The 21,943-nt window shown below is 40.9% G+C and overlaps 1 long non-coding RNA gene across 1 annotated transcript in view; it reads left to right on the top strand.

Moving 5' to 3' along the window:
- Positions 1 to 225: 225 nt before the first annotated feature.
- Positions 226 to 21,943, top strand: part of LOC117065546 — a 211,371-nt gene continuing 189,653 nt past the window's right edge. The window contains exon 1 of the long non-coding RNA XR_004429963.1: positions 226 to 299. This is a non-coding gene — a long non-coding RNA (uncharacterized LOC117065546). The remainder of the gene's footprint in view (positions 300 to 21,943) is intronic.

The raw sequence follows: 21,943 nt of genomic DNA, 5'->3' as shown, positions 1-21,943 counted from the left end.
ATAGAAGTGACTTCATCTTGAATGCTAATCTGCCGTGTTGACTTCTGATTAACCCCAGTCCTGTGAATGCCTCTGTGTTTCTATATTATTTACTTCCCTAGTGTGAGAACATGTCAGCCTTGATGTTGTTGTACTAATTATAGGCTATGATGCATGTAGCATTCTTGCCTGACCTGTAGGGTTACCTTTAACTGTCCATATAATTACCCCCTTTCCTTATGGTCTATAAGCCCTGGGTCTGGGAGTAACAGGTTGAAGAACTACTTGTCTTGCAGCTGCCCAAGACCAAGTTTCTGTCTGTAAGTTCCCCTAACACTCTTTGCTGAAAAACTGGATTTGTCTGCCTCTTTTTTTGGTTTCTTGGCTCCTTGGCCATGTGGGGGTCATTTTGTGTATACGGCCCTTTCATGGAGGAGAGTGCCCCTTCACAAATGCATGAGAAGAAACAACGCAAACAAGGCAGCTTTCTCTCATCTACAGGCAAGGAGACATTCTCTCCTTGGCAGTGAAGGGCACGCTGTCCTTAGATGTTTGCCACAAGTTTTCCCTCTGAATTCCTGGTTGGAGAATTGAGTTTAGTGACACTTTGATTAATGCTATTACTATTTTCTCTGAAAGAGCAGTAACTTTTATTTGGGGCCATGTATTATGTGCTTTCCCCAGCTCAACTTCAGAATTCTGGCAGAGGGCAAATGCTGGTTGTGGCAAAGATGGATAATAGTCCACCAGAAATATGTTATCCTTTTTCCATCCTGTACACCTAGCTAGCACTGAGCGGCAGTTGCCTGGCCAGGGACTACATTTCCCAGCACCACTTGCATCCATGTGTGGGCACGTGACTAGTTCTCCAGTGGAATGTGAGTGTAGCCCTTTTTAGCTGAGTTTCCCAAGAAGTCAGTGTATCATTTCTGCTTTTTCTCTTCCCATCTACTGTTCAAACATAAAGGCCTTCAAGGCCCTGTGAGATGCTGTGGGGCTATAAAATTGAAGTTGCCTCGGTCCTGAATCACCACATGGAGAAAAAAATGGACTCCAACTAGGAAAAACCACCTTGGATTATTACATGAAAAACAAATTTGTATCTTGTAAAGCCACTGAAATGTTAGGGTTTGTTGGTTATAGTAGCTAAGTTACCCTAATTAATACGTTGGCTGATCAATGAACTAGTAGATAATCCTTATGATTATTTTTTCACTAGCAAAAGAAGATATTTAACTGATAGTTGTTATCCAATCATGATCTCTTTGAAATTCAGTGCTATAGGGAAATAGTCCTGAGCCTGTTATAAAATAAACAGAAACAGTTAAGCATAAATTTAATATTCTTTTGATATAATAGACACCAGCCACTAATGAAGAAAGTTAAGCAAATAGTTTTAGCCCAGAGCACAGTTGTACAGTCCCTGTTTTCAAATATGTTGATCCTTGATAAAGTATCTGGACATTAACCTTAAGTCTTGACACTTACAAACATAATTACAATCTTTTACAGTGAATTCCAAAGACAGTTGTAATTATTTTGCTATGCTGAATTTGATTGTATAATACACGAGTGAAAACATCTATTAAATATTTACGGAGGCCGGGCGCGGTGGCTCAAGCCTGTAATCCCAGCACTTTGGGAGGCCGAGACGGGTGGATCACGAGGTCAGGAGATCGAGACCATCCTGGCTAACACGGTGAAACCCCGTCTCTACTAAAAATACAAAAACTAGCTGGGCGAGGTGGCGGGCGCCTGTAGTCCCAGCTACTCGGGAGGCTGAGGCAGGAGAATGGCGTAAACCCGGGAGGCGGAGCTTGCAGTGAGCTGAGATCCGGCCACTGCACTCCAGTCCGGGAGACAGAGCGAGACTCCGCCTCAAAAAAAAAAAAAAAAAAAAAAAAAAAAAATTTACGGAGTACCTACCATGTACAAATCACTGTGATTCCCTTGTCATTCATTCAACAATTTTTAACCACGTATAACATGCCAGTCACTGTATTTTCTCCCTCTGTCTCTTTCTTCAACAGACAGTCACTTGTCACCTCCCATAGGCCAGAGAAAAATGCTAAGTGAGCACTGGAAAGATGAGGAAGTCCTCAGGCCACCATATTAAAAAACACTATGACAACAAAGCATTTTAAAATTGTGATAACATAACATGCATATTAGGGGAGTGAGTGTGCTTATAGGACCATTTTATCATCCCTTTCCCACATGGATAGGTCTTCCAGACATGTTTGAGGAACTGTGTCCTGCTGGAATCCCATAGGCCTTTCCTTTGTTACCGCTATATGATATAGTTTCTTTTTCTCTGACCTTTCTTTATTGATCACTTATATAAATTACTATCAACAATTTTGAAAACCTATTCTCTGATCTGCTTTTATTCCTCTTCTGTCAAACCAGTCATAATGCAAACTTTCAGGACACAGAAAACATTCTGGGGTTTTGGGCATTTGAACCCTAGCCCCCTGAATTCTATAGTCTCTTATCAAGACTTGTGCAACCTGGAAACAATACTCATTCAAGACTTGCACTCTTCAGTATGGTAGCCATTGGCTACATGTAGTTACTTAGATTTAAATTTAAATTAATTAAATATAACAACTCAGTTCCTTGGTTGCACTAACCACATTTGAACTACTTAATAGCCATATGTGTCAAGTATATGGGTACCGTATTTGATAGCACACAAATATGAAACATTTCATCATTGCAGAAAGTTCTATTGGACAGTTCTGCTCTAGATCATTGGGAATCTAGAGGGTGAATTTATTTAGAAGAAATAACAGGGAAGCCTGTGAATAGTAGTAGGGCCTCAGCATCTGGGCTATGATGTATTTATTTTTTACTTGTCTCTCTTCATGCTAGAAACTGTCAGGGTTTTAGAGCAGGAAGTACCTCATGCACCTTTGTATTGCTAGTATTTAATACATAGGAGACACTCAGGAATGTTTATTGAACAAATGAAAGAAGCCTAGTTATCAGGATAATTTGGCGGAGATGATGGGGGAAGTACAAAAAGTTGGTTGCTGACATTACTGAATGCCTTGCATGCATCATGAGGACTCATCCTAGAGAGAGAGCCAAATTGAATGCTTTTAGGGCAAACGGGAGAGAGAAACCAGACACTAGACAGCATTTGACATGAGTCCAATTTCCTCAAGTTTATTAGGTCACTGGCTGCTAATCTGATAAATTATTTGAAATGACCCCCTGGGTAAACTATCTTAGAATCTATGTTGAATTTCTAAACAGTAGGTACTTGATATTTGTTGAATGAAGACACTTCATCAATATCATATTTATTTCTTTGCTTCTTATCTCCCAGCCCTGCCATCCACCCTTCTACTCCTCAAGAGATTATAAGCTTCATGAGGGAAGGGTCTATTTTGCCTATTGTTGCATAGTTAACACCTAGAATAGTGCCTAATACATCACAGCTCAATAGATATTTCTGGAATAAATGAAGAAAGAACCTTCAATAACTTAGCCCAAAGAACTACACAAAGGTGGAAATTTCAGAGATTGTGGCAAGGGGGGGCGGGAAATATTTTGGGGACCGGAGAGACAGTTTTGAGGACTCTCAACCTCTGTAAAGATTCACTGACTCTGCCTCTGCACAGGACTAGACCAACCCTCAAAAATGATGTGCCTCAATTTGAAATTTAAATCCCCACAGGACTCTAGGTGCATACAAGGCATAATACTAAATGGTTGATAACTTATGACATTTATTTCCCCACATGAAGAACCACAGGACAGCATCTCTTGTCAGAAGGGAAACAGATTTGTCAGAATGGAAACCAGCCATCCTATGCTCTTTGTATTTTTATGATTTATGTATTTACTGGATGCACCTACCACTTAACAACCTCTGGGTGCTTTTATACATTTCATAGACAAAAGGCAGACACTGCTATTGTGGATTATGAGGTGGAGAGGAACCAACAAAATAACATCTATAAATCCCAAAGCACATCATAAAATCATCAAATGCTACAGAAGCTGTACTTAGACTCCCTAAGTAATCAGACACCTAAATGGAAAACTCTGAAGTCCTGAGCTTTAGTCCTGGCTCTGGCACCTATTAGATTTCACAGCCTTGAGGATGTTTCTTCATCTCTATAGGTTCATTTTGTTCATCTCTAAAATGGGCATAATAACAATAATCGCCTGGTTTACCTTGTACAGTTGGAAGATCTAATGCTCACGACTGCTTGTGAATCACAGAGAATAACTAAATGTAATAGATAAGCATTTAAAAATTTTATTTTTTGTTTTACTTTAAGTTCTGGGATACACGTGCTAAATGTGCAGGTTCGTTACATAGGTATATTTGTGTTATGCTGGTTTGCTGCACCTGTCAACCCATCATCTAGGTTTTAAGCCTCAAATGCATTAGGTATTTGTCCTAATACTCTCCCTCCCCTTGCCCTGCTCCCCACAACAGGCCCCAGTGTGTGATGTTCCCCTCCCTGTGTCCATGTGTTCTCATTGTTCAACTCCCAGTTATGAGTGAGAACATGAGGTGTTTGGTTTTCTGCTCCTGTGTGTTTGCTGAGGATGATGGTTTCCAGTTTCGTCCATGTCCCTGCAAAGGACATGAACTCATTCATTTTTATGGCTGCATAGTATTCCATGGTGTATATGTCCCACAGTTTCTTATCTAGTAATAGACCAGCATTAAAAAATAATAACTCCACGTCTGTGTGAATTTGAATTTCCTTGCTGCTGTCTATGAGATAAGCCTCCAAATGATGTTTTGCTATTACTCTGTGTTGCAGTCTTCCTAAGATGTGATCCCTGGTACCACTTTGAGAACATTGGTTGTTATCTTTCACTTGGAATTTCTTTTCTCGATAATTCTCAATTGCTAAGATCTTCCAGAGAAATTTGAGTTTAGCCTCTGGTTCATACCTGAACTAAAAGAGATAAAACATAAGTAATCATACAAATAGCTATCATTTATTAAGTCCTAACTGTATGTCTGGCATCTTGATTTTATGTACATCAACTTAGGTAATCCTGACAAAAACTGTATGAGTGGATACTATTAGTATTCTCATTTTATGAGTGAAGAAACTAAGGTTTAGATGGAAAGTAACTTGACCAAAGTAACATAGATAATGACTGGCCAAGTCAGAAGTGGAGCCTAAAACCTGTGTTTTTCACCTTTACTTTAAAATGCCTGCTTCAATGAAACAAAAGTTGAATGAGGTTTTGATGTGCTATAATATTACACATAAGGGACAGAGGTGGTATAAGGCGATAGTACAAAATTGAGCATTCTGATTTCTAATTTTGTTTCTACACAGATATTTTCTGTCTTTGGTTACATAATTTAATCTCCATAGTCTTAGTTTCTCTATCTGGAAAATGGCAGCTCAGTTGCAATTGAAGTTGATTAGATAATATTGTGGTCTTCTTTATTTCTAATACTCTTAATCCTGTCTTTAAAGAAAAGCAAAACACAAACACTCAATTCTTTTATTATGCCGGAATATTGGCAACATGCATATTAATTTTTTAGGTTTCAGTGGAATTGGATAAACAAACCTCTTTTATCTGAGAGATTAACTTGTTCTATCACTTGGACAATTTTAATAGCCTCCAACAGGTCTTCCTGCTTCTACTCTTGTTCCTCATGGATAATTCACCACCCACATAGCTGCTCCCCTTTATACCAAACATCTCAGAAGAGTTTCCTGTATTGTACCCACCATGCTCTTCTTTCTCACTAATCATACTTTAATCTCCACCTCTCTCTATGGAGACTTTCTTTTCAAGGGCACAGTGGCTGCCATCTTGTTGTAATCAAGGACTGGTAATTAGACCCCATCCTACTCTACCTGTTAGCAGCATTAGTCACAGTTGACTTCTCTTTCTTCTTGAAATACTTTCTTCACAGAGCTTCTGCTATGCTGCAATCTCCTAGTGTCCCTCCTATCTCACTCCCTGTTCCTTCTCAGTCCCATGAGCTGGCTCTGGGAATCTTTCTTTAGCCCTCTTCTTTTTTCCTTCCATTCTCACTCCTAGGTAGATGGATCTAGTCCCATGGCTTTAAATGTCATCTCTATACTAATGATTGACAAATTTCTATTTCTAAACTTAATATTTCTCTTGAGTTCCAGACTCATACAATTGCTCTCGTCATAGGTCCATTTGGATATCTATTAGGAACCTCTAATTTCACACATAAAAGAACTCTTGATTTCCCCTTCACCTCCAACAAAATTCCCTATCTCCCTCAGTGTGTCCTGCCTCAGAATAGATCACCACCATTCCCTCAGTTTTTAATCCCCAAATCTAGGAATCACCCTTGATCACTTCTTTTTTTCACAGCCCCAAATTTCTCATCTTTATCAATACATACTATTGCCTCTGCTTTTAAAGCTTTTACCATCCATCAGAGATAAAGAAATAATCCTTATTTTAATACCCTTCAATTTTATCATGTTAGGGCCAGTGGTTACATGACTGGAAAGCAGATATTAGCCTCTAGTGCAAATAATTTAGGAAATTTGGAGGTGAAATGCTTTTAAAGCTTTGGATGATGTGAAGCACCCATGTCATTTCATGCAGATCCAGGTATGATGGCGATGGCAGGAGAAGCTGGACCTCATTTTTTTCTTTGCCACATTCAGCGTGTTGTGCTAGTATTACAATATCATTTTTGTTGGGGAGATCTGGGAAGTTTTGAAACACTCACCGTCTCACAGGTTGGATTACAGAAGAGGCATGTGCCTAGGGTAGTCAGGGAAAGCTTCATGGGAAGAGTGAGAATTGAATTAGCCATCGTATATGGATTAGAATCAGTTCTCTCTTTGAGAGGGAGAGTATTACAGTGAGAGGGCAGTTCTGGGGACAAAAGTACAAAATGTGGGGATACCCAAGTAATATTTGGGTAGCCCATGGGAGAAACAGGAAGACTAGAGTGAAAGGTTTAAACAAGTTATAGGCGAAAAGATTCACACTGTAGATTTGATTTTTTTAACCTAATATTTATGGAAAATGTGCTACATAAGTAAGCACTGTATTAAGTGTTTATATGTGCTACTTTATTTAATTATCACAACTACCCTATGATATGGGCGCTATTTTTAATCTCATTTGCGCAAGAGGAGACAGTGGCTCAGGGAGGTAAAGAGACTTCTATAAGATTATGTAGCAAGGACTAGAACTGCGGCACAAACCCGGGCATTTGGATCCTAGAGGCCCTGCTCATGACCGCTATGCAGTCTCTTGAAGCCATTTTAATGCAAAATGGTAAAGGTGTAGAGGGAGTGGAGCTTTGACATATGCAGAAGGTGCTTTTTTGGTCTTTAATATTTCTACAAAGAGACAAGCTTAGATTATCTTCAGCAATAGAGTTTATTGCAAAGGTTACTGACCCTCAGTGAACAGGACATCCTGGGTTCTAGTACTTTCAAAACTGGGATATATTCCATGCTCCATGGAAACCTGACAGCTAGCTCAAGATGCCTCACTCATGAGTCATACCTTCCAAGAGACAGGATCTAAATAAGCCATTTGTCACTACCCAGCATGAGGTATCTGTTGGGTGGGGTTTCATATCAAGCCAATGGAGGCTTTTTTTTTTTTTTTTTTTTTTTACTTTGTTTGCATTCAGCCTATAACATAGATTCTTAGTCAATTGGTCCCTGTCTACACAGGCACCAGAGTAACCTCATGACAGCAGTTGCAGAGACAGTGCCTACATGGGGCCAACAGTTTACATCAGCGTTTCAAGGAGGTCAATGGAGACCTTGGGGACTGAGGGGGTGGCTGTCGCTCCACTCCAGCTGATTTCCACGTGAAAATAGAGGCTCAAGTGATCTTCAAGAGATGTAAAATCCCTAGGAAATTTCAATACTGACAACTGACTAAAATGACAACAGTAGCAGCACGCTTTGGGTCAAAGAAAATGTTTCAGTTTGCTACTGCTGACTTGAGTATGCCTCTTTGGTATTGGAAGATACTTGTCTTTTCAGAAATGGCGTTGGGATTAGTTTTTCTGGGAGACTTCTTAATGGAACATTGAAGAGTGACTTAGAGATTAGGTTGGCTTGCCCTTGGAGACCAGATCAGATGTATCCAAAGCCTTCCTGGTCTTAAAGGCCACCAATTCTCCTGCATCCTTCAGCGCACCTGAACTCCTGAATACCTCTCTGTATCTGATGGTGTTTGGGGAGTCTGGAATCGATGATCCAGCAGTGGGTTTCAGGAACATCACATTCGAATGAATCACCTTCACTTGCTTTAACAGATCAGTCTTCAGGGGAAGCTGATTGCTCCCCTATCCTTATCATACTTTGATTCATTTATACTTAAGTGATGAAAGTGGTCTTTTCTCCTCTCTCTTTAAATGGATACTAACCCAGGAGGGGCTTGGGGAGTTGTAAAGGGGAGTGCTGACTCCTTGGACACATTCTTGGTTGCATTCTCAAATGGCCCACTCAATTAGGGGTAATATTTCATTGACTTGTGTGCCTGATGGCTCCCTAGCCAGCAGTGTTTTCTAAATGGTCCTGAGGCAAGACTTTGGGCTTCAAAATCAGCCCTTCATCACCTTTATGTCTGGGGCTGCACTGGCACAGCCCGGATTGAAGCAGTTATTTCCATCTGGGAAGCAGCCACAGTCTCAGACTGGGAGGTCTTGACTTGGACTGGCCTCACTTGTCAAAAGAATGGGTATTCTGATACTTTCTGGGGCTGGACTCATACAGCTTCCTTATTTGCATGTTGAATCCGACCACTATGGTACCTGTCTGGATTTTCTATAAGGGAAAAAGATGGTTGGATTGGAAAACAAATCAGGCTGTTCACATGTTTTCCTGGGTCTGCATAGAAAGTGTAAATGTGTTCAGATAAACAGTCTTATTTTTCCAGAAATCTCCACGTCAGGGAATGCTACAAATTAGTCTTAGCTTCAAGGATGAAGCAAATAGTTTCTTTGCTTGATATTTGCATCAATAGCACAACTTTTGTTGAAGAAATTTAACACAGTGGCAGGAGATGTACGTGTGTATGTGTGTGTGTGTATCTGTGTACTGTAGTCCCTAGGTGCTATAGGCACTGGTGGAAATTTTCCTAGTAACTGGAAGGATACATGATGTAGATGACCTTTTACTCTAATTAAAAAACTGGCTTGATCTGAATCTTTGGAAGTAATTGATTGGGCTCAGTGATGAAATGTTCTCAGTAGATCAACTTCAAACTTCCTTATACGATTACGCCTTTGGCTTTAAATTAGTGAATTAGTGGCTGGGTATAATTTGTAGCAAATACAAAGTTTGGAAACTAGTTGCCCATTTGAAAAATGTGGAAGACTATATGGCAGCCTGGTAAGGACAGGAACTACAGCAATAATTGCTAAAATAAATTGAGGATACTAGGTACAGTCGCCTTTCTGATGACATTGATACACTTTATCTCTGTGAACTCATTGGATTCTCACAGCAACCCTACGAGGTGATTGCCATTATTATCCCTATTTTAGGAATGAGAAAACTGAGGCATAGAAAGGCAAGCCACTAGCTCAAGGCCGCAGCATTAGAAGAAATAGAAAAGCTTAGATTTGAAAATGGGTGACTTAGTTTCAGAGTTTATTTTCCTGCCTACCTTGCAATCATGCATTTCTCATTCTATAGTTGAATACCTCGGTCTTGCACAGTACTTAGCACCCAGTAGGTATGTTGGATAAATTCTAATGCTTAGATAAAGCCCATTAATAGACATGAATTTCTTTATAAGTGTCAGTTTTTATTGTTACTGTTGATTCTACTACTATTAGTAATTGCAATAGCTGCTATTTATTGGATTATTTCTCTGTGCCAGGCTGCACTTTGCATGCATTATTTCATTTCTTCCTCATAACAATTCCATATTGTAGATAGGAATACTGAGGCATTGAGTAGGTAATTATTTACATTTATAAGTCATTCTGCTAGAAAAGCGCAGTGTCAGACAGAAGTCTGTTCTTACTCCAGAGCTGGTTGCCTTGACTATCAAGGCAATAAAATGTCATCACTATGAAAGCCTCCATTTTCTTCTTCTTTCAAAAAATACTCTTATTGGGGTTTTCTCAGGATACAACAAAGCAAAACCACAATGATGATAATAAGCCAAAAATAGAATTTGAGATATACTCAAATGACAATATTTACTGGATAATGAAGGAAGTCTTCATTATCTAGGGCAGTGTTTTCCAACACTTCAGTCCTTGAACATGATCTTTATGATTTTTGCCATATATAAATTCCACATTAAGTTTTAATATTTTTCTATATTAATTAACTTTTGGAAACTAAAGTATATTGATATTTAATAGCTTTTTTCTTTTTGTTTGTTTGTTTTTTTTGAGATGGAGTCGCGTTCTGTCACCCAGGCTGGAGTGCAGTGGTGTGATCTCAGCTTACTGCAACCTCCACCTCCCAGGTTCAAGCATTTCTTCTGCCTCAGCCTCCCGAGTAGCTGGGACTACAGGCATGTACCACCATGCCCAGCTAATTTTTTTAATTTTAATTTTTAGTAGAGATGGGTTTCACCATGTTGGCCAGGCTGGTCTCGAACTCCTGGCCTCAAGTGACCCTCCTGCCTTGGCCTCCCAAAGTGCCGGGATTACAGGTGTGAACCACTGCACCCAGCCTTAATAGTCATATTTTGAGAGTTTGTGTGTGTGTGTGTGTGTGTATTTTTTTCTAGAATACATTAAAATAACATCATTGCTACTAAATAGAAAATCCTTTCTATATAATAGATAGTAATGTTTGCTATTTAGTACTGATTGCTCTTTAGAAAATATCTGTACTACCTCCTAAAGTCATCTTTCACACCTCCTCTAGTTCACTTACTACTCCATGGGATACAAAGGTGTACAAACACTCTCTACAGGCAAATAAACCAACCTCAGACTCATCTATGAAGCAAGAAATAGTTTGGGACCATTTCCATTAAGGAAAGGGGACCATGTATGCTCTAAATGGCTGCCACCCAACGGTCCCTCAAGGAGAGCCCACTCTGAGAAGGCAAGATATGTGACACAATGATGGTCCAATTAGCAAGGAGGGAGTTCAGAGCAGGCAGACGACTCTGTGGGCTGGATAGGAGAGCTTACTGCCGGAACTTTCTTTGGAAGGATGCACAGGATTAGAGCAGAGAGGTGAAGTGGGCGCATCCAAGCGCCTGTAGGGGCCCAGCTCTCTGCTGTCTAGTTACCGACTTCCAGGTCACACCCGACCCCTTCAGGGTATGCAACTGTGAGCCAGCATCACAAATCAGATCTGAATAGGGGTCTTCATGGCCAAGGGGGGTCAGGTTTCAGGTCCTCTCACCTCCAAGTTACACTGAAGCTGACCTTTTTCCACTTTTGCTGTGTTTTCTTAAGTCTATAGCGCATACCATCTGTTTTCAATTTTGTGAAGAGTAATAAAAAAATCTAATCCAGTTTTTCAAAACACTTAATTTTTTAAGGACAAATAGTCTCTTTTTTCATTTTAGTGCTTCAGCGCTTAACAAATGGTATTTAATTACCAACACAATCTATGCAATTTCCCACTCTGATAATGCGTCTGTTTTTCTCCCGTCCATTTTAACACTTACTGTCTTCGTGTGTTAGCTATTAAAGACTGAGAGGAGTTAAAAATGTAAGCCAAAGCAGGTAATTTCCTGAAGAGAAGAAATGTACCTTAAATGATTTCTCTTTGTTAGACCTTTTTGTTCTCCTTTCATTTGGCTCTTTCTGAAAAAAATAAAATAAAATAATAAGGGTGGGGTTGTTGAGGGGGGGAATTAGCAACAACTATCTTTTGGATCCAAAGAGGTGACAGGAAGCCTCTGAAAGCAAGATTTTTAAAACAAACCCTAATTTCCTGGAAGCAGAGTTGGAGCTGGCCTTTTAGCACTGTTGCACATTAACGCAGCTTCCCCTCCCACTGGGAAGCTGAGGCTCAAGTGGCAGTCATTACTGCCAATAGCACAGTTACCCACTGGATTCCCGGAAGGGCTCACTTGCAAGATTCAGTCAGATCATCTCCAGGGGCTTCCAGTTCCCATCATCTCAGGAATGAAATATTCAGTATCATCTTTCTGCACCTGAGGCTGCCATGGATTAAATTCTTGCTGCCTCCATTACTGGGGAAGCCAAGAGGTTGGGCTGTAGTGATTGGATATGAAGTACTTAATGACTGCACTTGGCTAAAGGCAAGAAAAGGCAAGAAAAAGAACTGGCCAGAACCATAGTCTCTACTGGTGGTTATGGGCTGGAGAACAGACCTTCCAGAGATGCTGTAGCTCAAAAATAATTTAGTTGAAAGACCTCCCCAACCTGCCCCAGACACATATTTTGAAATCACATGCCCCATGACCCGTAGTCACTCACAGTGACAAACAAAACTGTACAAATGGTGTTAGTCTTAACCTGGACAAGTTCACATTGGTTCCTCTTTTCCTGTCTGCTCCTCATAGTTTCCCCAAACTGCTGGGTTCAGTCTTCTGCTTTTCACGCTCTATGCCCTCTTTTTACATAAACTCCCATCAACTATGAGCTATGAGCATGAGTCCCAAATCAACTGCTTTGGTGCAGTTATCTTCTTGGCACGTATTAACTGCTTAATAAACAATTATTGAATGGTTGAATGAATGAGTGAATTGAACTCATGGATTCAATTCACTTACTGACTTATGAATGTCATTTCCACCAAGTTCTAGATTTACATTTTCTTTCTTTTTTTTTTTTGTTTTAGACAGAGTCTCACTCTGTCACCCAGGCTGGAGTGCAGTGGTACGATCTGGGCTCACTGCAACCTCCGCCTCCCGGGTTCAAGCAATTCTTTTGCCTCAGCCTCCCAAGTAGTTGTGATTACAGATGTCCGCCACCATGCCCGGCTAATTTTTTTGATTGTTTATATTTTTAGTAGAGATGGGGTTTCACCATGTTGGTCAGGCTGGTCTTGAACTCCTGGCCTCAAGTGATCCACCCACTTTGGCCTCCCAAAGTGCTGGGATTACAGGTGTGAGCCACCACACCCGGCCTAGATTTACATTTTCAACTGCCTATAGAACATCTCTTCCTGGATGTCTATGGTAGGCTGAATAATGACTCCCCCAAATATGTCCATCTCTTAATTCCTGCAAGCTGTGACTGTTACCTTATATGGCAAAAAGTACTTTGCCTAGATGATTGTGTTAAAGATCTTGAGATGGGGAAAATTATCCAGGCTTAACTGGGCAGGACTGATGTAATCACAAGTATCCTTGTAAGAAAGACACAAGAGGTGTTAGGGACTGAAAATAACTATGTGATGATGGAAGCAGAGGCTGGAGTGATGCAGTCCAAACCCAGAAATCCCTGCAGCCTCTAGAATCTGGAAGAGGCAAGACATGGATTCTCCCATGGAGCCTTCAGAAGGAACTAGCCCTGCCAGTACTTCGATTTTATCCCCTTAAGACTCATTTTGGACTTCTCATCTCCAGAACTATAGGAAAGCAAATTTGGGTTGTGTAAAGCCATAGATTTGTAGTGATTTGTTACAGCAGCAATAGGAAGCTCATACAACGTCTTATGACAACTCTAACAAAAAATTCGCTATCCTCTTTCCCAAATCCCAGCCTTCAGCCTCAGCTAATGGCTGGCTCATCCTCAGTGTCCTGGACTAGGCACGTCTGTGTTTCCTTCAGTTTTTCCCTGTCCCTTTCCCTTTCAGTCAGGACTGCCAGATTCTGTTTATTCTGTACCTGGAATGTTTGCCAGCCTATTCCTTTTGTTTGTGTCTGTAGCAATGTTGCTAGTAGCTAGAACACTGCCTGGTATGTTGTAGGCTCTTACTAAATGTTGAATGAATGTGAGTTGCTAATCTCCTCCTCTGATTCCTTTTAGATGTTCTTTCCATGGTGTATAATTTCCATTATGAAATCTCTGAGGGCAGGGCAGCATCTTTTCCCAGCATTCCATCCAGGTCTGGAACATACAGTCATCTGTGCATGGTGAATGAATACATGGACTTACTCCTTGTCACCACCCAATTATTGAAAAATGTCAGCAGTGGTGACAAGCACCAGGTAGGGAGTCAGAGGGCAGTGGGTTTAGAGCTATGCTCTGTAATTATCTCTCTCTCTCTCTCTCTCTCTCTATATATATATATATATATATTTTTTTTTTTTTTTTTTTCTGGCAAGATGCAAATCTTTTCAAACCATAGTTTGCTCCTCTATAAAATGGGGACTCACCTTTTGGGGTCTTGTGAGGAATACGCCGGAGTCTGGCTCAGGGTATCAGATAGCTGATAGTTCACATCATTATTTTCCTGTTGACAGGGAGCACCCAGGTTAAGTTCTCTGTATTAGCCAATGGCTGGAGTGTGGCTGCAAATGCACATGGAGGGGATGCAGGGGCACTGGCAGAAAAGGAGGGCAAAGAATGGGGATGGGGAAGGCAGAGAGGCAGGCGTTTTGCGTTCTATAATCGAGTATAATTTGGAAACACTTGCCTTGTGTAGCCCTCAGCTGCCTGTGAAATTCATCTGAATCTTGTTCCGTTGGCCTATGGGGTATTTTCAAATACAAATTAGGTTGGCCAGAATTCCTTTTCTGCACCAACTCTCCTGGGTGCAACTTAGAGGTTATTAAGATGCCTAATAAAAGGAGAGAGCACATTTAATAACATTACCATCAGCTCGACGGAGCTGAGCTATGTGGGCCCACAGTGCCCCAGAGCCCGCAGCCTCCCCCCACTGGTGCACTTGCTTAGAAGAGGCCCTATAATTATCTACATTTAAAAAGCACCATTAAATCCATCGAGGCAGTCATGTCCCATTTGCAGGGCCTTTCTGCCCACATTACTCGGGAGACCCAGGCCCTGGCTTTTTTTGGCGGGAGGAAAAGGGGGAATAGATGGAGGTTCTTGGACTAAAGTGATGGCTGGTTAAATTCACAAAATGGCAGTCTGCTAAGTGCCATTGTCTTTCTTGCAGGAGCTTTTCCTCCCTTTATTTTGTGGATTTATTTAGCACATCTTTCATGAATGCTTGCTGGGTTTCAGCACCGTACCACCCCTTCTCATGCGGTACTCCACTGAATCCTCCCAAGGACTCCTGCAGTAGATCAGTGGTTCCCAACTGGAGGTGTGCTGGGAAACATTTGGCAATGTCTAGAGATGTTTTTGGTTGTTACAGCCTGGGTGAGGAGGTGCTACCAGCATCTAGTGGGCAGAGGCTGGGGATGCTGCTAAACACCCTGCAGCGCACAGGCAGGCGCTTACAGCAGTGAATTGTCTGGCCTGAACGTCAGTAGTGGTGAGGCTGAATAACACTGCAGTTGATGCTGCTCTTTTCCTCCTTTGCAAATGAGGAAACCAAGGCTCCAGAGAGGTTAGGAGATTTCTGTGGTGTCACACAGCTGGTCAGTGGTAGATCCATCAGAACCTGAGCTCTTAACATTGTGCTAGACTGCCTCCTGGTGTCTCACTCTGCACCCATTCTTTGCAACTAAGCTCCATCGCTGCCCCTGCTCTAGACTAGCTGTGAGCCTTCAGGAGCCACTCACAGTTATACTTACTGGGAGTAATATGATGTTTGCTCTGGTGGGAGATATTTCCTATAAAGAAGATTCCTTTGAGGAATGTAAAATTGTCACATATTTTGAATAAATCAATAACCTATGCAAGAGCGGAGTGTACATGTAGCTTAGATCTACGTGAAGTGTGAATAAAGTGCTCTTTTCCAAGCACATGTCCACGTGCAGTTTCACTTTAAATAAAGAGCCTCTAGTGGTTTTAGAAGTAGTGATCTGTGGGAGGAGCATTTGGTGGCCTGGAGCACAGAAGGTGTGGTGTGCTGGAAATGATGGGGATCTGGAATCAGGAGCCCTGCCCTATTCAACCTCAGGGCCTTTGCACAACTGCTCCCTCCCTCAGGAAGACTCTTCTTTCCTCTCTTCTCCTAGCTCTTTCCTTTTACTCCTACAGGTCTCATCATTAAAAATCATCTACTATTGGGAGGCTTTGCTCAGATCTTGGTTAGGCACCTCCTGTGTGCTTCCTGACATGCTCACTCTTTCAGATCGGTTCTGTCCAAAAGAAATATAATGAACTGTATATGTAATTTTAAATCTTCTAATGGCCATGTCATAAAAAATTAAATAAGGGCTAGGCGAAATTAATCTTAATAATCTGTTTTATTTAACCCATCTGTCCACAATATGAACATTTCAATATATAATCAAATTATACAAAAACTGTGAGTGAGATATTTTACATTGTTTTTTAACAAGGTCTCTAAAATCTGGTTTGTGTTTTATACTTACAGTTCATCTCAATTGAGATGCTTAATTTTCAATGATTACAGTGAAATATATAGTCCCCATAAAACAACAAAGCTACATTTAGTAGAAAAATACTTTACACTGTTATAATTTTTAAGTTTAAATATTAATGAGTTAAAATTAAATTTAAAAATTCAGTTCCTCAGTGTCACAAGTCACATTTGAAGTACTCAGTAACCACACTAAGCACTAAGTTCTAGATTAAAAACTATGTTAAATTGAAGCTGCCTGTTAATTTGTCTTTTACTCCCACTAGATCATAATCTCATTGAGGTCGAGGATTATGTCATGTTCACCAAATTTGTCAGTGTCTGGCACAGATTTTGGCATGTATCAAGCACTCAATAAGTACCTGTTTGATGGCATGAGAGAATACTTCTAATCTTGGTGCCTTTGTAACCTTCATAGTTCAGGTTCCTCTCTAATAAAGTGAGATATTCGGAATTTTTGAAAATCTGTTCCACTGTATGGTAATAAATGTTACGTGGTCAAAGGCATTTGTGGTCCAATAAGTGTAAGAAAAGCAGAGCTCAAACAAGTAGCAGGTTCCTTTATTGCAGAACTTCTCAGAGCCTTGATTATTTCAGTGCATTGTGACTCACCAAAAGGAGGCTCCTGGATGTCCTATTCCCTCAGTGTATGTGATCTCAGAGCATTTGTGGGACTGGTGGTCCCTGGAACACAATCCAGGAATGGTGAGGTGGCCATAGGTGATTTCACCTCTGACATTCCTCTAGATTTAGTTCATGTTTTGGGAGATGGTCTAAAGGACTAGTGACAATGAACACCAATTTCCTTTAAGTTTTATTAGATTTATCCCTTGACAAAGAAGGATGGTTGTATTAGTTCATTTTCACACTGCTGATAAAGACATATCTGAGACCGGGTAATTATAAAGGAAAGAGATTCAATTGACTGATAGTTCCACATGGCTGGGGAGTCCTCACAATCATGGTGGAAGGCAAGGAGGAGCAAGTCACATCTTACATGGTGGCAGGGAAGAGAGAGAATAAGAACAAAGCGAAAAGGGTTCCCCTTATAAAACCATCAGATCTCCTGAGACTTATTCACTACCATGAGGATAGTATGGGGCAAACCACCCCCATGATTAAATTATCTCCCACTGGGTCTCTTCCACAACGCATGGGAAATATGGGAGCTACAATTCAAGATGAGATTTGAGTGGGGACACAGCCAAACCGTATCAATGATAGAGAAACAACTCATTCCTGGCCATCAAGTGACTCAAAATCAATGTATTATCTTATTCAAGAACAAGTTGTTTCCAGATCAGATAGTAGAATTTCTTCAAATACTTGCTTATTTTCAAAGGGAAGGCACATTCTGCCTGTTTCCACCTCCCGTTCTACCTAAAAAGGCACACAATGCAAATATGTGAATTGCCCTTTTCTGAACAGCCAACACAGTATTTGAAGTGGAAAGGCAATATTTGGCTCATATTAGGGATCAATTATTAGACTGAACTATATGAATTTACTGACATTCAACTGTTTTTGACCTACAAATATGACAACTTCATGTGGTTCAAACTACTAGTCATAATACATCTCTCTACCCTCATACCAATTAGAAGGAATCCAAAGTGAAATTACCTTTCTGGAGAATAACAGTTTGGAAGCATATAGTAAAGGTTTAAATGTGCTTATCTTTGACATTATAATCCATATCCAGGAATTTATCCTAAGACCTTAATGGAAAAGTATACAGAGATGGATGTACACAGATATCTGTTGCAGTGCTGCTTATAATAGCAAAAATGGGAAGCCATCTAAACTTCCAATTGGCTAATAATAGTATATTTATACAGTGGAATTTTATGAAAGCATTAACATGATAATGTGTATTTACACTTACTGGCATAGAATGATACCTAAGGCATATTTTAAATGAAAAAGTAAATTTTAATTTTAACATGAGTAATATGATCTCATTAAATCAATATTTTTGAGTATATGTATGTATAGAAATATATTTAAAAGGATAGATATAACATATTAATAAAAAATTTTACCTGGATAAGTATAAAAAGATTAGTTTCCACAAGGAGTAATACTTAAATTATTCTTCATATGTAATGCCCTATCATATAATAGATATTTCCTATTGTAGGAATTTTAAGGCTTTTGACTCAGAAAAGTTGGGTGAAAGGGTGATGGAAATACGTTTGTTTAACACTATGGACTTTTGACTTCTGTTCTCTGAGTGTTTAACTTATGGAAGAAAACTCTGGATTGACTTTATAATCTTGGAAGGAATTCTGCATTACTCCAATATATAATAATACTTTACATGAATTCTAATGTCTTACTTTTCAGCTGACTTTTCAGCACACAACCACGCATGTCATATCACTTCCATTTACTGAGTGATTGTTAGGTAGTCATGCATAGATATCTAGTTTTACGTAATCTCTACAAGGTAGGAATAATTTCCCCCATTTTGCTGGTAAGAAGACTGAGCCTCAAGGAGGGCTAGAGGCACAAGGTCCTACTGCTAGTGAGGACAAACCTAGGCTGATGTTCTTTGCCATGTTTTGTCTTTGCATTCGTTTATCCTAAATTACCGTCTACATCTGACTCTCCTACCTCTGAGTCCTCTGAGAGGCCTCCAAACTTTTCAGCCAAGTATAGAGAAGTAAAATGAACACAGTGTTGCAATGAAAAGCCTACCTGTGGGGTCAGAATTCCTGAGACTGAAGCCCATTCTACCACTTTTTTGCTATGTAACATTTAACCGTTTCAGCAACATTTTGCCTCAGGTTTTCCTTCTGCAAAATGTGGATAATGATGGTCATACCTACCTTGCAGGCTTGTGTAAAAACTGATTGAGACCATTCAGGTAGTCACATAGCTCAGTGTCTGGCTCATTGTAAGCGAGGGATAAATGTTAGCAAGTGTTGACTTCCTCTTCTTTATCATTATCCTTACAACAACTTCACCTGGGCCAGGGAACAGAGACAGAGGTTACGTGCCTTGGCTAAGGTTGTACAGCGAGATGGAGTAGCTGTTTTTAAATCTTCCCATTCTGCAGAGGACACATATAGATTGATTGGCCTGGAGGGTAGAAGATATGAGAGAGGGGATCAGGGTAGAAGTGTGTTTCGCCTCCTGCTACATGCAGTGGGTGAATGGGATGAAACAGCAACTAATCCAACCCAGCCCCAAACCACAAATGTCAACAGATATTTTATAGCGGGGTAGGTGCCAATGAACATGTGACATGCTCTTTTGAAAATAAATGAAGCCACATAGGGACTCTAAAGTAAAAAATAAGAACTGGGCTGTTTATGGATCTCCTCTGGCTCCAGTTTATGGTATTCTAAATGCCATGGCAGGAAAAGGCACCGTAGGAGGAGCCTCAGGACGCAGTCGAGAGGTCAGGGGATTGCATTGTTGTCTAATTGCGTCACTATGAGCGAGTCATTCAGAGCCTCTGCTGCATCATTACCAGCGAGGGTAATACAATGCCTGCTCTTGGGTGTGTTAGGACGATTTCAGGATTGGAGAGTTGGTTTTACTCCCTTCGAAGCTGAATCTCAAGAATGTACTTGAATTTTATTTTATTTTTTCCCCCTTGTTTCACTTTCAGACAAGAACGGGACCTACTTTTCTTGATTTGATTCACACCTGTCACCCTCTCAAATAAAATAAATGTGGTGGTCAGTTCCCCAGAGGTTTTGACACCTGCTTCTCTTTGGAAGCCATGCAGGAGGAGGTGCAGCGTGTAATCAGAACAGTAAGCCTCCTTAGAGATTATCTAGTGGCCCCAGTCCGCTGGTTTTCAACTTTTTTTTCTCGGTGGTAGAGACCTTTCTGCAGAGGAAATTTAATATAGAGCCTCAATATATAAAGCATAAAAGGAGACTGCCTAGTGGAAACAAGAGTGCCACCTACTTCACCTCTGTCCTCCTCCAGAGGCCATCCCTGTGGTCCTTGAGAGAACGAAGTGCCCTGAAAGGCATAATTTGAAAATGTGCTCTTAAGGTTTGGTGGGCACAGCCTCACTGCTGGTTACAAAGCAGATGCCTGGGCCCCACCCTAAAACAACTCAATCGGAATCTAGGTTTTCAACAAGATCCCTAGCTCCTCCCTGAAGTCTGAGAACCATTGGCCTCTCCCAATGCTTTCATTTAACAGGTGAAACTGATACCCAGAGTAGAGAGGTTCCTTGGCCATCATCACATAACCAGCGTGAGGGGGCCAAGCCTAATGAGCAGGGCTCCTGGCCCCTGCTATCCTGCTTGCATAGGCTCCTTAGTTGGAATCAGCAGAACCCTTGGCTAAGCTAAGCAGGAGAACTTATTGGAAAGCTATTTCATGGTTCATAAAATGGGAGAAAACGCTTAAGAATCAAGAGCCAGGGCAGCTCCCCTGGAGTTGATGGCAGAAACTAACAGAGGGTCTCTTCATTGTACCACTACTGGGATAAGTTAGTTTCCACCATTTTTCATCCTCACGACACTTTGTTAATAGTCAAAATCTTGGGAGAGAGCATCTGATTGGCTCAGCTTGTACAAGGAGCCTTCCTTGGCCTGGGATCACAAAGAACCTTGACCAGTGGCCTAATGAAGACCTCACGCAGTGGGTGTGCAAGAGTTCACTGAGGTGATGCTTTCGGTAGAAAGTGGAAACAGACATTAGGAGACAAAAGCTGACATATGCCCGTGAACTCTGCCACCTTTTCCACCAGTGTGGACACTGTTCTATCTTCCTGTTAGGGTCCATGCTTCACAGATAAAAATCCAATTGAGACGAAGGAGTTAAGGTAAATTCTGTGGCTTAACTATCAGCCAAATGACATTTTAACAGCCTTTTTAGCATAGCCTGGCTGGGCTGAGACCTTCCTTGCAAAATGCCTTAATCCTTGGCCTCTAAATAGAGAGTTATTTTCAATTTCTCCAGTTCCTAGCGTTTTAAATGGAAGTACTGTTCCCCTTAGAGCACCCAGTGGCTGGCTGGAGACCTTTATTGATATATATATAAATTACTCCAATCCCCTCTGCTGCCTACAGATCCAATCATATTGAACTAATGCGCATATAAATAAAAACCTGGAAGTGTGGTTTATGGCAATAAGTAGTGCAGCCGAAGTTTATACCATTCTGCAAAGACACCTTGATACATTGCTGATAATCTTCATAATGTGTTTAAAGAGGCAGTGTGTCAGCTCAGGCCAGAGCACCCTTGGAACTGAATGGGAAATCTGATTCCCAAGTTTTTGATTGACCAAGAGAAGAATCTGTCCTGCCACGAGGAGGCCCACCCCAGGCTATAAAGGGCTGAATGGCTAGAAATCTTTTCCCAAAGTCACCAGTCTGTAAAGAAATGAGCTTTTTCTTGCAATCTACAATGTGTGGTTAATTCTGATGGTGGCCTGGCTGCAGGGGATTCACAGAAGGCCTCAGACTACTGAGGAATAGGCTAGGAATGTTCTTTAGAGCAGAGACATTTTGCCCTGCGAAGATGTTCCAGGCAACAATCTGGCAATGCTTCCACTCCCAGAGGAAAGTGCCCAGGTAATGTAACCTCCCTTATCTGCCTTCCTACAATGCACTCTGCACACTACAGCCAAGCCATCTTTCTAGAAGGTGAATCTGATCATGGCTATTCTGCACATCCTC

The sequence above is a fragment of the Trachypithecus francoisi genome, unplaced genomic scaffold, assembly GCF_009764315.1.
Source record: "Trachypithecus francoisi isolate TF-2019V2 unplaced genomic scaffold, Tfra_2.0 Lachesis_group2, whole genome shotgun sequence".
NCBI lineage: Eukaryota > Metazoa > Chordata > Mammalia > Primates > Cercopithecidae > Trachypithecus > Trachypithecus francoisi.
Note: the sequence above shows the minus strand (reverse complement) of the source record. Positions and strands in the feature narration are given on the sequence as shown.